Below are 11024 nucleotides of genomic sequence, written 5' to 3' on the forward strand. Positions count from 1 at the left end.
ACACACAAGCAACCCCTTGTCGGTCAAGTCTCTTACAGCACAGACTGAGAACGCTGTGCGCACGTTCCCTGGTGACCTCCGCAGCCTTTGGAGCCCCGCGCGCTGGGTGCCCCCGGAACTTTGCCCGAGGCCCCGCCCCGCTGGAGTCACCCTGGAACTCCCAGGCAAGAGCAGGTCTGCGGAAGCATAGATTCTCATGGAAAATGCTTCTCAAAATGTTCATGGTAGTGAAAAATGGAAACTGTACAAGCTTCCACGCAGAGGAAGCACATGCCCAGTATGAAATATAATGAAGCCAGAAGCCTTTCAGAAACCAGGAAACTTTATAATACAGAAAGTTTAAGAGAACAACACAAAGCTGAATGTACAGTGTGACCCCAGCTAGGTCGAAATCCACAAAGCAGCAGGCCCCAGCCTGGGGCAGGCATCCTGCCTGAGCCCAGAGCCACGCACCTGGCCCCCCTCTGGCCAGTGACGCCAGGACCCCTGGGCTGGCCAGGGAGCAGGCGTCCTAAAGTTCTCGAGCTCCTCCCAGGGTGTGCTCCTTGAACCAGCAGCATCGCCTGGGACCTGCTGGAGATGCATGACCTCTGGCTCCACACCTAGGGAATCCGAATGTGCATTCTAAGATACCCAGGCACCTAGGTGCGCACTGAAGTCTGGAAAACAAGGTCATAAAATCCCAGTAAGCATCTTTCTCGTCACCGCTATGGGCTGTTTTTTACTATTCATTCATTCAGCAGGGTTTTACTGAATGCCAGATAACGGCTGGGGCTCCACACTCATGGTGTGTCTTCATGGAGCTGATGGTTTGAGAGCCTGATGCTGAACAGCAATCACACGTGCAAATGTGTAATTACAAATTGAGAAATGCATACAGAGAAACTATGACACAGGCCCTGATTTAAACTGTGTGTCAGAGCAAAGGAAATAATCAGGTAAACTGAAAGCAGGAGGCTTCACCCGCACCACAGCCTGAAGGAGCTCAGCTAGCCCTTGGAACTAGGAGGGCAGGCTAGGCACCAGAGGTGCAGGATCTCCATGCGCATTAGGGGGCCACACCATATCCTGCCATTCGTCAAGATTGGTCTGGGAGTCACAATCAACATTCAGAGGAAGAAGAAGACCCGTACTCTCACTGTCCAGGGTGGGGTTCACATGCCCACCTTCGAACCAGTCACCGGCAAGGGAACAGGACTCCCTGACACCCTGGAAGCCCCCCACCTTCTATCACGAAGAGGGGCAGATCCTGTCCTCAAAGATCTCAGAGCTTGCATTTGTAGGGTGAAAGCAAGCAGCACAGGACCATTTTGGGACAGGGCCAAGGAACATGTGTGCATGTACATGCCACACAGAAAACTGGAACCACCTTCCCTGGGAAAGGTCAGGAAGCACGGGCTGTCATCCTTATGTGGCATCTGTCAGAGTGTGGGATGCAGCTGGGATGACTTCCTGGGTGACACGTTGGGACAGTTTCAAATCAGGCCACACACCTGTGAGTAAGAGGGGGGGTGGAGCCAACAGTAGAGCCTGGCCTCTTCCTGTGCCCAGCCTGCCCACTGTGAGCAGAGCGGTGAGGGCACAGCGTGTGGTGCCTGCAAACTGCTTGGACAGGCAGCGTATCCTGCGTGAGGCTGCCTAAGCGCTGCTGGGGGTGAGAACCCACTGCACAAGGGTGTGCTTCATGTTGGATGTTTGCTCCTCCGCTTGCTCACACATGTGCTCTCTAGTTCACACATGTGATACACACCCGTGGACCCAGTACTGCTAAATGTAGGTATGGCGCAGGGCTGAGTGGAAGCAGAGATTTAGGAACATGGGTTGTGGTCTCTGTCTGGCAGGGACTTCCAATAGGGTAGACGTGGTGTGGTTAGTGCCATGAAGGCCAATGCAGGAGGGAGCTCAGACAAGATCTCCAAGCTCCATGGAGGGGCAAGAATTCTAGTGGGAGGTCAGGGCCCAGGGAAGGTCCACATGGGAAGGGATTCCCCAGGTGGAAAGGGAAACCTGAACCAGTAGCCAGAAGTGCATTTTATCCATAGAGACAGTAAGGCAGATGTGCTAAGAAGCAACTCTCTGGGTGGAAACACCAAGTTCAAATTACTGACTCATCTTTGATAATTTAAACTTCTCTGAATAAATAGTCTCCTTTGTAAAAGAGGAATAAAAATATAGTTCTCATGGTAGGTGTGAGAGTTAACTACAAATCCATGTGCTGTTCTGAGACTGAGAACCCAGCAGACCAGTTCTTCTATCAGCTTGTTCAGGGAGCTCTGCTCTTCTCGGTCAGCATGTTTCTGCACACATCCACAGGCTTTCACAGGCTGCCTGTTGCGCCTTTCTCAAATACCCAAATTTGCAGGTACAATAAAGAGCTTTTGCACATGTGGATGTATAACAGAGCCGAGTAGTAAGTGTGTCATTGGCCACTGACAGCAGCATCCCTTCTTCAATGGAGCGCCTTCCTGATTTGAGTAGGAGTCATCACTTTCTTGGGCTGTGCCCCTTCTCTCACTGGCAGGCTGTTATTTCTCAGAGCTATTTTCAAAATGAAACAATGTTTTTAAAACTACATGAGAGAAAAGCTATGCTCATGAATGTGACCTGAACCCTGGAGCTCTGGGTGGAGACTCAGAGGCAGCAGACACTGTGTAGTTCAAGGGGTTTCTGCTAAGTGACATGTCCAGATGTGTCAGGGACCTGGGTGGTCACCAGTGACACTCTGACCGCAGCTGCAGAGAGCCTTTGCCGTGCTACAGAAGGAATGAGAGAGGCAGCTAGTTTCTCCTTACACCCACCCCATCTCCAACCCAGGCCAGAGCTTGCAGGGCCACCTAGAGGGTTTCACAGGATGCACGAGGGATATTTAGGAAGCAGTCCAGCCCTGAGTTGGTGTCCAGGAGGTGTTGGGGCACATGACGTGATTTCACATCTGGAGGAGGTAGGTGTCATCATTTTCAAGGAAGTAGAATCGCGACCATGGGAACTAGATGGAAGGCAGGGTGCTGCAGCAATTGAGGGCTTTGCCACTTTCATCTAGGGCATTGGGCCCTCCTCTCTGTAGCCCATAAGGTGTCACAAGGGAAGGAGAACAGCTCTGTGGAGTGCCTTGCAGGGTGGCTGGCAGAAAGCCCAGCACACAGCTGATGAGCCAAGAAAGAAAGCTGTAACCAGCAGACTTCAGTGAAACTGGCAAGAGAAGGCCACACCTGCCTGGACTCTTCCAGGGATGTGACCTGGGCGGCAGCAGCTCCCACCAGGCTGGACCGGGGCATTGGGCAGGGAGGGAGCTCAGAGACTGTGTGCCTCCTGAAATGCCCGAACTGCCGGTCAACCCCAATGGCTCCACTCACCCACCCTCAAGGCCCAGGTGCTGATGTCCAGGCTGTGACCAGAGTCCACAACCTCCACCCGACAAGCAATGGGGCCACATCCCCAGGAAACCGCTCCTAGCCTTGAGGGCAGGGGGACAAGGCAGGCAACTCTGAGCTCATAGTGACAGCTCATCTCCTGAGGAGTGGATGGGGCTTCTTCAACAACCATTTCTCACACTGGCATCTCCTTTACATCTGCTGCCACTGTGTCTCAGGCATCTGGAGCCACTGTATCACTTTGCATCAGGGAAAAGGAGAACATTCTTCTGAAGTCTGGGTCTGTGCCCCTCTTATCCTGCATCTGTAACACTGCTAATGCCCGAGAGCAGCCACCACCTGCTCCTCCACATGAGGGACCACTGTACAGGCAGAGAAGTTTGTTTTGTCCCACAGCAACACCCCCTTGTTATTCCAGACCAGGAGGGAAGTGAGGTTAGGACTTGTGGGTGGGAAGCCAGTGGCTCAGGCCCCCAAGCCATGGAAAACAGGATACTAACACTACTTTAATCTCCAAATTCCTGTAGCACAGCTGTCCACCTGAAGATGACAGCTTTAATAGCCTCAGCATTTTGTCCCCCTTAGCCCTTCCTTACCCAGGGCCCTTCCCTGACAGCACACATCCCCAGAATGAGGCCACTTGAGGAGGAGCTTCTGGACCCGTGTGTCACTCCAACCCACAGAAGCAAAGGCACAGAGACCTGCTGGGCAGAGTGACCTACGTGTGACCCAGCTTTTGACAAGCATCCAGATGGGACAGATGCTCACCAGGCAGGGCTTCTAGGGGAGAAGAGAAACCCCCAAAGGCAGTGGCCCCATGAGTCATCATGCATGTGGAGAGCTGCAGGGCCAGCACAGGCAAACCTCTCAAGGGGAAGGTGATTTGGGGTCTTGACCACAGGTTTCCACAGCCTGCCATGCTCCAGAGAGCTGAGGGTGTCTTCATCCACTGCTGAAACTCAGGCACTTTTTAAAATGAAGATTTTTCCACTTTTATCAGATTGCATGTGGCATGAGTTGCCCTGTGACCTGCTGAGTAGCACCCAGCCGTCCTGCTCATCCAGTGTCTCAGCTTCTCCCAGGACACCTGGCTCACCAGAAGGGCCCACAGGCTGGCATAGACTAAGGGGAAGCTGAGAGGCATGAAGGCAACAATTAAACCACAGAACTAAATGAAGGCCTATGCAACCCTTAACAGATGTGCAAGTCAAAGAATCTCTTCTTGATTAATTAATCAACAAATACTTAATAAGCTGTGGTTCAAGGCCTCAGGACCTCACAGAGCCTCAGACCTCTACATAGCTGCTCTACCCAAATCCCGTCAAGCCCCACTGGGGTCTGCACACTGAAATTGAGAACAGCTACACTATGTTGGGCTTAGAGGGACCAGGACCACCTATGGCCAGCTCGGTGCCCTCTGAAGCCAGGGCATGGCAGCATCACACACAGCTGGCGAGAATCGCATGTGCACATAAGATGAACTTGTGCACGTTGCCAGCAAAGGACATGGGCACTCAACTCTTGGGACAGGCCGGACCTCCGGCAACACAGATGTACAACAGGGTGCTTGGTATCCACACGGACCACACCATCTGGTGACAGACCATGATGGTGGTTACACTCAGGGCAGCTGCTGACTAGACAGGGCATGAAGGAACCTCCCAGGACGCTGGAATGTTCTCGACCTTGATGTGCAGTGTCTACCTGGGGTGCAAGCAGGTATGACTTTATCAAGCTGCATGCCTGAGATTAGCATGCTTTACTGTCACACGTGCAGAACTTCACATCATAGACCCTGCTGTTAAGGGGTGTCTGGAATAGTTTCCTAAACAGGCAGCTATTTCATCCTCAAGGCATGGCTGAGTTTCTGTGGGCCAAAGGAAGGGGGACAAACTAAGAGTGTAACAGGGCTAGGCCACGTGGGAGGGCCAGTAAAACTCTAAGCTTGTACCCCAAAATGTAGAGTAGATCTCTGGTTGGGGATGAGTGTGAAGCCCACCTCTTGTTCCCTTCTGTCAGCCAGTGTCTGCACAGAGCACCAATGAGGGGGACAGACACAGCCTCAGGAAGAGATTGAAGGGTGGATTGTGGGACACCCCTGGACCCCAGGAATCTGGAAGGACTAAATTTAGAGGACAGGGAAAGAGGCATCCCAGGCAAATGATGTCAGCACTGGTACAGAGAGTGCCACCTTGACCCTGCAGTGGGGTTTGGGCTGCCGGAGGGCTCTGCAGAAGGAGGCCTGTTGGGGCCAACAGGTCATATGAGCACCACTCCTGGAGATCCACGTGTAGCTGGCGTCCTGAAGTCACAGTTTATGACCTTGCACTGAGGAAACAGCAGAAATATTACCAAGGGCTTAAATCAATTTCCTCGTATCTTTTTGTTTCGCTCATCTTCTCCCCCTTTCTTTCTGCTTTCTCGAACCCTGTGGCACTAGTGGGGAGGGGACAGGGCCGCTAACCCCTCTCAGAGATGCCCTGGAAATAAACCAATTGGTGACTCCAGCTTTGGTCGCCTTTCTCAGAAAGCTTTTTTTTTTTTAACTACCCTAATAGGACACTTCTAAACCAGTAGCTATCAGGAAAATCCAGCTGTTCTTCATCTGAATTTAACTCAACTGACATGTATTGGGCATCTCCTGTATGCAAAGCAGTTTTCTCCCCATTTTAGATGCTGAATTGTTCCTTGAAGCATACTACTGAGAAATGCAGCCAATTTTCTGAGCTGGCCTAGTGGTCCAGTGGGATAGAGTGGCCCCAGTGAGGAAAGGGGACAGAATCCCAGCTGTCTCTGGAACCACAGGGTTGGGGAGGATGGGTGGGTGAGGTTAGGGAGGGTGCTCCTGTTTATCTCAAAAGCTGAGCAGGCATTGCTGTTGCTGATGGGGTGACTCCATGGCTGGTCCTGCTGGGTGGGTGGGAGGCTAGCATGCATTGGAGGCCTCTGGGCACAAGGATATGCCAAGTTGTAAGTTTGTGGCACTTCGGGGATGGGATGGGATGGTGGTATGCCTGCACACGCCCCACTCAAATTGCCCACTTGCTCGGGTGAACCTTCATTGGACCACAAGTTTGTAAGGAGGGGACAATGCCTGTCTTGGTTGCCTTTGTGTTTCAGCACAAGCCCAAGCCTGGCATACAGTAGTTGCTCAGTGAATGAATAAATTAATGTTTGACTGGATGGTAGAATCAGACTTTTAAGAACAACTACTGAAAACAGAGCTTCACTCAAGGGCATTCAGCAAGAACCTGCTTTACATTGATGAAAAAAAAAAGCAAAAAACAAAAACTTCTTTCCCCAAAAGCTTGAGAGCTCAGCCTTACAAGCCTTAGATCCAGACACCCATGGGTCCATCTCATTATGTAAAGGGTGAGCTAACAACACCTCCATCAATATCTGGACCTGGATTTTAGGGCTTGTCAGAGAAAGCAGAGCTGGGAGCCCTTCTCTGCCAGGGGCATTTGTGATAGAGAGCGTGGACTCTGCAGCCCAACTGCCCATGTTCTTTGACCTTGGGCAGCTTAGAGAAACTCCCTGGGCCTCAGCATTCTCTGTCATATAAGGGGCAATAACAGAACCCACCTTGCAGGGTTTTGATGGGGATTAACAAACTATTATTTGCAATTGCAATATATTTTGAACATCATCTGGCACATATATCAGGGGGGCAGTTAAACTTTTAAAAATACTTCTGATTGCAACCTGTACACAGAGGGCTAAGTCCAGCCTAGCTCATCTTTATAGTTCCAGTGTCCTCAGGGGGAGCCTCAGAGGGGGGCTGCAGGGTGTGTTAGGGCTACAGAAGGGCAGAGCCCCTCCCATCACTCCCCGTACTCCCAGGGGGTAGACATCTGCCAAGAGGAAGTGGGGAGTTACAAACATGTAAACAGCTGAACAAACCTCACATCTAGATCCCAGAGGTTCCCTTTAATTCTGCTGTCGTCACTCCAAACTCCCTCTTTGCTTGCCTCTAAAAGTCCAGGGGGCCCCTTCATGGGTAAGGGTTAGGATGCCTCTCCATTTTTCCCTGATTCTGGGTGTGATTCACAAACGTCAGAGCTTCTGACACATTGAATGGTCGTGTCTTCCAACCATGACACTCCTTCCCTTCCCTAAAATTGAGAAAACCCTCTATCTGAAATGCCATGGGTCTGAGGAAAGGGCATGAACCTCTGGCTAGCTGGAGTGCCTCTTGGGAAGGTCCCTAGGGCTTTCTAATACTCACAGGCCACAGACTCACAAGAGGCTGGCATCTACCCATCAGTGGCGACCATACTGACATTCCCCACCTGGGTCCAAGAGTTTTCTCTAGGTCTAACTTCCCAAATCAAGTCACTGAACCTGTTTAAACAAAGACATGCACAGATACCAAAAAAAAAAAAAACCAACAAAAAGCAAACCTGGAGTTATAAAAGGGTGTAGCTGACACACACAGGTGAGTCAAACTGTGTCAGGCGGTTTTCAACTGGCCCACGGGAGGGAAGTACCCAACCACCCCATGGGGAGGGCTGGCCAGAGCTCCAGCCCCCGAGATGGAAAGGCGTGTCCTGCAGCACCAGGCAGCGAACAGCCTTAGCCAGAGATAAGATCTGGGAACCAGAGGAAACACATGAACTACAACACTGTCACCTCAGCACCGTCTGCACCGACTGGAATCTCCTGTGGACAAGCAGCTCTGTAACTCACTAAAAAATAAGAATCTAACAGGAAAAAACAATGCATGGAACAAACAGGTAGTTCAAGGCAGACATGCAAACAGCCAACAAATATAAACCTTTTAATTCACTAACAACCCAGGAATACAAACTAAAACAATTGGATAGCATTTTACTTATGTAACTGGGAAAGAAGAGGAAAATACACAGAGGGAAGGAATAGGATAGCTGGATGGACAGGCATGAAACAGAGTATATAAACTGGTATAAGAGACTTTCTGGAAGAAAATTTAGCATTGTGTATTCAAAGGATCAAAAATGTGCATACTTTTCACAAAGTAATTTTGCTTTTAGGAATTTGTCAAGAAATTATAAGAGTTCTGCACTGGGGTAATAGAATCAGTGTTCTTTTTATACTTCATATGATACATATATTCTATATGTAATCTTTCTATAAGATGTTTTTCAGAGCATTATTATAGGAAAAAATTAGGAATGACCCAAATATAATATTGGCTAAATTGGTTTACACATAAGATGGAATACTATGTGATTATTTGTAAAATATCTTTCCTAAAAACATCCATCACATGAGAAAAAATTTGCCATACACTGTTAATTTGAAGGGGGACAGCAGGCTGCAGAATAATACACCTATAAAATGCAATTCTGATTCAGTAAAGCAAAGATGTGTGTGGGTACATGCACATACAAAGGGTCAGGAGGATGTGCAGCAGCTCTGAACAGCAGCTCTTTGGATGGGAGAAGTACAGCATTTTTTGCCTGATACGGTTCCTAAATTTTCTACAACATATTTATCTAGAATCTAAAAAAGCCTCCAACATTATATTAAATGAAGCAGCAAAAACTGGATTAAAACCTTCAGTAGTGTTATTCTCCCACAGACACAGTGGACGCCACAAGCTCTGGGAGTATAAGCATGGCCCTTGGTCCCTGCTCTGAAAAGCAACCCTGTGCCAGCCCTGTGACAAGGGCCCTAAAACTGGAGAAACATGGAGGTAGCTTGGCCAGTGAAGGCACTGAACCTGGGCGCTGCAGGAGAGGATCAACAGGACAGGACAGCTTCTTAGAGAAAGCTTTCAGGTGGGGAAGCCACTGAGCAGGGCACACAGGAAGGAGAGGACAAGGAGGGGACCTGAGAGGTCAGGAAACTGGGACACAATGGCCTGGTCACTGCAGAGGCCTGCACGGTAGGGGAAGGGGTGCAGAGAGAGTACGGCACAGACAGGGTGACAGGCCCTTTAGGTTATGCTGGCAGATGCTGCTGGATGGACCACGTATGAACAGGTCATCTCGGATTCCTCTGCCTGGCAGACCCCTCCCAGTGCTGGCCTTCCTGTTACCTCTCTGATGGGCCAGGACTTGCTCCCCAGATGTCCACACAATGCAGACAGCATTCATGGTGGGTCTTCTGGGAGGAACAGGTGAATCACAGGTATCACAGCAAAATGTTGAGGGATAAGTAAGTGATTATAGAGTAGGAGACAGCCACCAGGCTGAGATTAGTCCCATGGCTTTGGGACTTGACCAACTGTGGCACAAGGCTAATGCCACGACTTTTGAGAGGTCAGACGACATTTCAGGCCCGATATCCTCAAATGCCACAGAAGCCTGAGGTGCAGAGCTTGAGTTATATAACCCTGGGCACTCTGAAGTTTTCAGATGCTTTCACATCATTGCCTTGTCTTGTCCTGGGGGTAAGCAGAACAGGTACAATGCCCACTTTACAGATGGGACATCCCAGGCTTGGGAATGTTAAATGCCTTGCCTGAAAGCTCGCAGGGTTGTAGGTGGCTTAACTGGCATCATCCATCACCATCATCAAGTTCTGCCTCCCATATTTTGACAACAGCAGCTGGAATAAGGCTCCCTACAGAGATGAACTCCATGGTGGCAAATATTAACGACTAAGGGGGCCAGGGGGAGAGCGTGTAAAGAGCAAAGACCCATGTGGACCCTCTGGACAAACAATAAGACAAACCCAATCATCTGAAAGGGCAGGGTGTGTGTATGTGTGTGTGAGACCAGCCAGCACAGCAGGGCCCAAGTTGGTGTGGTCTTTCCTGGGGTGTTCCCAAATTCAACCAAAACTCTGGCTCTGCCACTCCCCTCCAGGACAGCATTCACCACATCTGAACTTAACCCCAGACAGGGCACGGATAGTGTCCCTTCCTCACTAAGGAGGTGGAGGTGGTGGGACCGCCAGTTGGGCCACAGCTCCCAGTGCCTGGGGAGAGTCCAGGGCACACGCTTACTCTGTAGTGCCAATGGCCTGTGCTGGGCCAGCAGTCCAGCCCTGTATGATGAGGCCCAGGGAAGTCATTTCCTCCCCACTTATCCATCTGCATGGATCCTCTGGAGTTGTGCTTCTGATCGGGTGTGGCTAGTGAGAGTCAGCAACATTTTTATGTCAATATTGTCAATTCACACTTAAAATCAAATAGTTTGTGTAAAAGGGCAGCAGATGGGAAGTGCTCTGTGTCTTGACTGGTCTTGGGGGCTCTGATTCAGTCCTGGATGTTACTTTTGGGGGAGTCTTTGTATTCTTTTTCACAACAGTCCATGAATCTATGATGCCCTCAAAATAAACAGTTAAAGAAATTAAACACCGTACGTGCTCAGTGGCTACTGTAGTGGACAATGAGCTCTGAAAATCCCCATTTCCACTCAGAAACCGACGGTTATCTCGAGCTCCCACTTGTGCTGATGGGTTCTTCCCCTCACACAACTCACAGGGGGAACATCTGATTTGGGAATGGGGGCGCTCCTGTGCTGGGGGGATGACCGCGGGGGAGGGGTCCCAGCATTAGCATTGAGGAAGGAGAGCTATCTTATTAAAATGAGGATTCATGAAAACACTGTCTCCCCCAAGATGATGACTAGATCCTGCAACTCACTCTGGTGTGGTTGGTTGCAGAGAAGCCCCGATCCTTGGCGGATGCCCTGGGAATCCTACACAGGAGGACCCCGCCTC

At 50.2% G+C, this 11024-nt stretch overlaps 1 protein-coding gene across 1 annotated transcript in view; it reads right to left on the reverse strand.

The window, feature by feature from the left end:
* PARD6G (par-6 family cell polarity regulator gamma) overlaps window positions 1-11024 on the reverse strand; it is a 59554-nt gene that overhangs the window by 47482 nt on the left and 1048 nt on the right. The gene's annotated exons all lie outside the window — the stretch shown is intronic.

Source organism: Manis pentadactyla, chromosome 6 (assembly GCF_030020395.1).
Source record: "Manis pentadactyla isolate mManPen7 chromosome 6, mManPen7.hap1, whole genome shotgun sequence".
Lineage (NCBI taxonomy): Eukaryota > Metazoa > Chordata > Mammalia > Pholidota > Manidae > Manis > Manis pentadactyla.